Consider the following 6323-nt stretch of genomic DNA (forward strand, 5'->3'; position numbering starts at 1 on the left):
AGGCCAAGCCTCAGGAAATGGGTCGAAGATCTCAGAATCTGAACATGAGCCAGTGGTCGACATGGGGGAATTCAGAGATTGGGGAGTCTGCAATCTCTGATTAGTTGTTACTGTCTTGTACAATATTGGAAACAAATTTAACCAATATGGCAAACAGGAGAAAACCATAAGGCTTATTACACAAACATGTATATTATACATTTTGTAGGTTTTCTGACCTAATCATTATCCAAATTGATCTAACTTTAACTTTAACTTTTAACTGTCATACAATTATTAGATATTTGAAATCTACAAAACCTACCAAAAAATACTTTTCTCAGGTCAAGTTGAAAATACACATCCACATACAGAATCAAAAACACCTTTATATCTCCATTAAAATCATCACACTGTCTCCATATCCGTAGACAGAAAACAGAGTACAAAGGGGAGTTGGTTAAAAGGAAGTCTGGCCTTCCAGACCTCTGGAGACAGACAAAAGGAGATGTTGACTAATTTAGTGGCCTCTGTCATATAAAGCCTGTTTTCAACATTATCCCGAGAGCTCAGCTAACTTATGATGTTTTCCGGATGAAAATGTCAGAGGTGCCCCTGATCAAATCCCAGCGATCGTTTCACAATCCTATTTCCTTTTAATGCAGCTACCCCCTGAGATATCACAGCAAAGATTTGTACAACCTTGGAGACAGAACAAAGTGAAGGTTGTCCACATGCCAGTGTTTTTGCCCAGAAGAACCTTACTCTAAGGGAACAGATCCAAGAGCCACTTTCTAATATCAAAAAATATACTTCAGATCCCCTTGAGATATCATAGTTAGATTACATATTACAAATAACAAACAATTTATGGAAGCCAAGGGAATATAAAATTGAGTCTTAAACCTCCTTGGTAAAATGTAATCAGCCTTGAAACCATTTGAGGTGACACTGTGGTACATGTATTTGGAATAATGAGTCATTACGGTCAATTTGTTTCCTTACTTTGGAAATGCTGACATGCAACAACTAGACTCTCCTCAGTACTTGGAGTGTTGCACAGCCGCCACTCCAGTTAGTCTGCTACCACAAAAGACTGGCTATCGGAAAAAAAGACCAATGCTCATAATTAGTGGGATGACTGGGTATCAAAACAGCCATATGACTGACTCTGACTTGAGGAAAAGTGGTCTTCTTTGACTTAGTGGTCTTCTTAATCAATACAAACAGCATTTCAACAAGACACAGATAGACTGCCCTCATTGACATTTTTTCCATGCAGTTGTCATAGGCAGAGATTGGGCCATGTGTGGTCCCAAATATATAGTATCATTTGCAATTGCATTGGACAAGTGCCACTGGTCAACTTATTTAGGCAAGTCCCTAGGGGAAAAATTGGGATGATCCAATGAGGGAAAAGCAGTCATTATGACCAGATGGCCAGCTTATACGGGTTTTTGCATGGGCAAGTTTGACTGTATGTCCAATGCTGTGTTTCCCCTATGGCTGACTGATAAGCTATATATTGAGATGATATTTCACCAACACTGTCATTTTTTTGTCCTGTTTTCCAGGCTGTTCACTTTCTGGCCATCGTGGCAGCCCACGGCTCCTCCAGCATCAACTGCCTTGTCTACGGCTTCATGAACAAGAAGTTCAAAACGTAAGGATGTCAGAAACTTTATCACCAAATTGGTCACACAAGGATTATACTACAATGTTAAACTTTATCACATAGGTACACACTCAGGGATCAAATTTTCAACAACACACCTTCATCAGGATACTTAATGACCAGTGACTTCCGAATGTAAGTAAACTCATGAGAGTTACTGTAACAGACACAGGACCTTAAAGGCGTCTCCAATTGATCAAATGTGCCAGGGAGTTTACACAAGGATTACTTTGCTTTTAAAAGATTGCTCAGACATGTGACTGTATTAAGCCCAAAGTTGTGTAATGATGTTTAAGGTTATGTTGTGTAGGCATAGACATTTTGTCTTTGTATGCATGTTTCTTTCAGTATTTTGTAGTCTACACACTTATACCATTGATAGATTTCCTTTATTACATGCAAATACCCACTTTCATTTAAGTTGTGGACCAAGAGTTACAATTAACTGATAAGCAAACTATTTTGTCATATTTTTTCAGGGCCTTCCGAAAACTGTTGGGGATGAAGCCTCTGCCGAACCATGCTGCATCGAAGAAGAAGGACACCCTGCCCCTGCCGCCCATCAGAGAGGACCCCGGTGCCAGCCCCTCCTTCTCCAGACAACGCTCTACCAACGACTCCAGCAGACTGTAAACTAACCTTCAGCCTGCTGCCTCACTCCCTAAACAATACAAACGTCATGCCAAATGCCTACTTTGGTAGGGAGAGGGTTAAGGCACTGTGACATTCCTTGTACATTTTTTTTCCAAGGATTTTTGGCAACAAAGGCCATGACAGGGCCTAGCCTCCCATGCATACACAAGCCTACTAAGCAGGCTTTTCGACTACTACATGTATGTACATTTGGATTAGATAAATTCTTGCTGTAGGACATCCTAAAAGATATACTTGAAAGCAATAAGAAAGAGTGTACAGAGGTGCATCACAGAACTGGTCCTTTTTGATCAGCAAAGACACCTAGAAAATGAAATACTGGTATTTGGCAAATTTTTGACCCAAAATATATTTTCATGTCATTACAGAAAAGAAGAATGCAGAATAAAATTTTCAAATGGCAACCCAAAGCAACAATGATCACCAATAAGTTGAAATATAGGGCTGGAAGTAAAAAAAAATGCTGCATACAAAAATAGAGGTTTAAAATCTAAGGTGACTGATTGTCTAATGAGTAACTGCTTAAGTTTTTGGAATGACTGATTATAATTTATTTATTTGCATACTCATGCCCAAAGGCTGCAGATACTGCATTTGTATAATGTTAAGTCTGAAGAGGTAAAAAGAAAATGCAGAGTCTATGATCGATTGTATCTATCTGATGTTGCCATGTACATAACTGGACGGCCTGACTTCTGCTTTTGAAACAGTGGCTAAGGAACAGTCCCACGATTTTAATGATAAGTGCCACTGGGTTTTGTGATTTTAGTATAAATGGAAGTTTTCTAGATGGTGACAGCTCAGGGAGTAGTAGTATCCAAGACCGTTTAAAAAAAAACCTAAATCTTTTTTCACTTTCATACTAAAAGAATTGATTGACAATTTTGGCCATCGATGCAGTTTGGTAAGCTGAAATTGTACATCGTAATATAACTCGTCCTAGGACTAGTTATCCAAGGGTCAAAACTTAAAATGAGAAATTTTATGGAACATTACAGGGTGATATTGAAAAAAAAAAATTTTTGACGGCTGGTTATATACTATATACTTAATTACAGGAGTTGTTTAAAGCTTCCTAGTGATGATGCCCCAACTGTGCTTGGTGGCATTGAAACTGCCCTTTGGGTTAACAAACCAGCTTTGAACAAGGATCTTTCCTGGTGGAACTAATTATGATAATTTTGCCTTGTCTTGTTGAGTATATATCTGTCATCTTTGTAGTGAAAAATGGTGGATTTTAAGTATTTCTTATGTGAATATTGACAATATCTTCTTGAAGATTATGAAAGGAACATTGAGCTAGTACTGTTTCAATGTCATCAGTTCAAGTTTTAGTGAAATGTAATTATATATAATTGATGAGTTAATGTCACCATACAGTATTAATATTAGATATATTTTGTTGTTACTACAAGTCGTGTATCTATAACTTAACTGTTTTACTGTTTGGTATCATCATAAGGCCTTACAAATTCAATCTTGTGAATGGCATCCCCTGGTGATTCTAAATATGATGCAAGATCCAGACACTTTGAGAGAAAAATCAGCTTCTTTGGCCTTGGACCATGTAAAACATATACTCATTCTTGGTCAGTAATACATCATCAAGCAATTTTTTTTTTCATTTTGAAATAGCCAACTTTAAGAGCCTTTACTTGTTTAGAAGTATTATATAGTTTACAATACCAAGACTGTCAAACAAAATGACATTCTTTTCGAAGGGGAGGCCAAAATCACTGTACCTGTAAAAAAAAAGACATTTGTGCTGCCTTATGAAGTAGATCAAGCTTTGAATTATGAAAAAAAATTCAATTATACTATAGGTGGAAAAATTCTATATTAAGGAAAGACATTTCTGTGTTTAGATTAAATTGGATGTATGACTATAAATTGTTTTATGTTTATTAGTAGTGTAAAGGAACATTTTGATGCCAATGGATATGATCATTATGTACTTGTACTTGTAAAAAAAGGTTTGTATTACTTGCTGGTATTTCAGTTGTGTAAATAACACTTTCTGCATAAATCACTATATGAGTGTTTCTGAAACACAGACAATTGGATTTCCATTGTACTTCAAATGTCATAAAATGTTTCCAACAATTTCATTGAAACTTAGTTATTGTGTACTACACACATGTAAAATAAGCCCTAGCCTCTTAACATTGTTCACTTCATTTTTAGGTGTCAATAAATTCTCAGTTAAAATCAGTTCCAGTGTTGGGTGTTTAATTCATGAGCATGAACTCACATCACACTTACTAGTTCTTCATAAATTTGCAGTTGTACTGCAATTGTACATTCAACAGTAGGGTTAACATACTGCACGACTATAGAGTATTATCTTATCTCTTAGTCTATCACAGCAAGTATACATGTATATGAGACCTTTGCACAGGTACTATTCTGTAAGTCAGTTGGAAGGCAGTAAACAGGTCCTGAGGCAAACTCAGGCTGACAGTGCAGGCTTAGCCCAGATCTTTAGAGATTACAATCACTGGCCTAGCCTTGGGCAGCTGAAGAATTGGACACAGCCCTCATGCATTTGTAAATCCATGCACATAACAGGAATGCCCATGTACTAAATTTTTTACCACAAAATGCTGAGTGCCGGTGTATTAGAATTGCACGACAAAAGAGGGTTGGGTTATATTATCAATACAGAAGCCTGTAAACAGTGCATTGAGGCAATGTCTATACAAAACTTCCAATAAATTTAAACTTTGTCGTCTGACTAATACTCCCTGTATTTGCTGATAATCACATACAGCATGTGCACTCGGTGTCATGCACAAGTAAATATTCTTACTGCAATACAGTCCTATATTATTCTACTCATATCACCATTTGATCCTAAGATTTAAAACTGTTATTTCCAAATTTACAACAATTCTGTTATACTAGTACTGTTATACATATTATGCAAATATATAAGAGATACAAGAGATAGCAGCTTAAATCACTATTAGAGAATTACACAATTGCTGGCAGGTTATATTAAAACCCTTGTCCTGCTGTGCGCAACATATGTTGCGCGGCACATACAGTACCATCTATATACATGTAGCACCCTGCATAGGTACAATTTGGGGGTATTTCTCGTGCAACAGATTACACCGCAGAGAAACGCAACGAATGCGGAAGTAACTATGCCACTGCAGGGCAAAAAAATCTTGTTTTTTTTATCTAATCAAGACATGAAAATATTGAAAAATATTGTGCCAGGAATGCCAGCAGGACAAGGGTTAAATGTACTGTGTTCATTAGACATTTCCTTATATTCTTTTCTATATATATACAACACCCTGACTTGATCATAACATACAGAAGTGTGACTCAGTCCCACTAGCAAAGTACATGCATCAGGCATGTACAGGCTGCATGTTTAGCAAGTCACACACAGAAGCTTACTATTGACTAAGTATCTAAAGTACTTACCATTCCTACATGTATTTCCTGTGGCACCATGGCATTCACTAATACCCAATAAGTTACACTACTAAAGCCCCCGAATAAATAAGCTTTAAACTATAGGATAGGGGATAGCAATTACCTGGACTGCTTGAATGGAGCGAGAATGCTTACTGATTTTTTTAAAAGAACATGACCGAGGACTGTTTTCAAGGGCATACAATGTTTCAAAACAAATTATGTTTCACACATCATATTATTCCAAATAATAAGATACAAAATACCCATGTTTCACCTGCACAATTTAGTCCTATTAGAGTCTTGAATAACATGTAGAACTGTTACTTATTGAAACTCTCCATTATAGCTATAGTATCTGTAATTTAGATGCTACATACTTCCAATTTCCTGGTGTCATATGATCACTCTGTGTTGACCTTTTCACATCAACATGCCAAATTACTGGCAATTTTGGGATAGCAAGCCAATTGGAAGGTATCATGGAAATTTACCATTTGATAATGCCTAGTGAGAGAGGAGAATTCTCCATAATGTACTACCTTCACTTCACATTGTAACAGTGAAGGTGAAGGAGACCTTGGCC

The sequence above is a fragment of the Branchiostoma belcheri genome, unplaced genomic scaffold (genome assembly GCF_001625305.1).
Source record: "Branchiostoma belcheri isolate BF01 breed outbred unplaced genomic scaffold, Haploidv18h27 scaffold15, whole genome shotgun sequence".
Taxonomy (NCBI): Eukaryota; Metazoa; Chordata; class Leptocardii; order Amphioxiformes; family Branchiostomatidae; genus Branchiostoma; species Branchiostoma belcheri.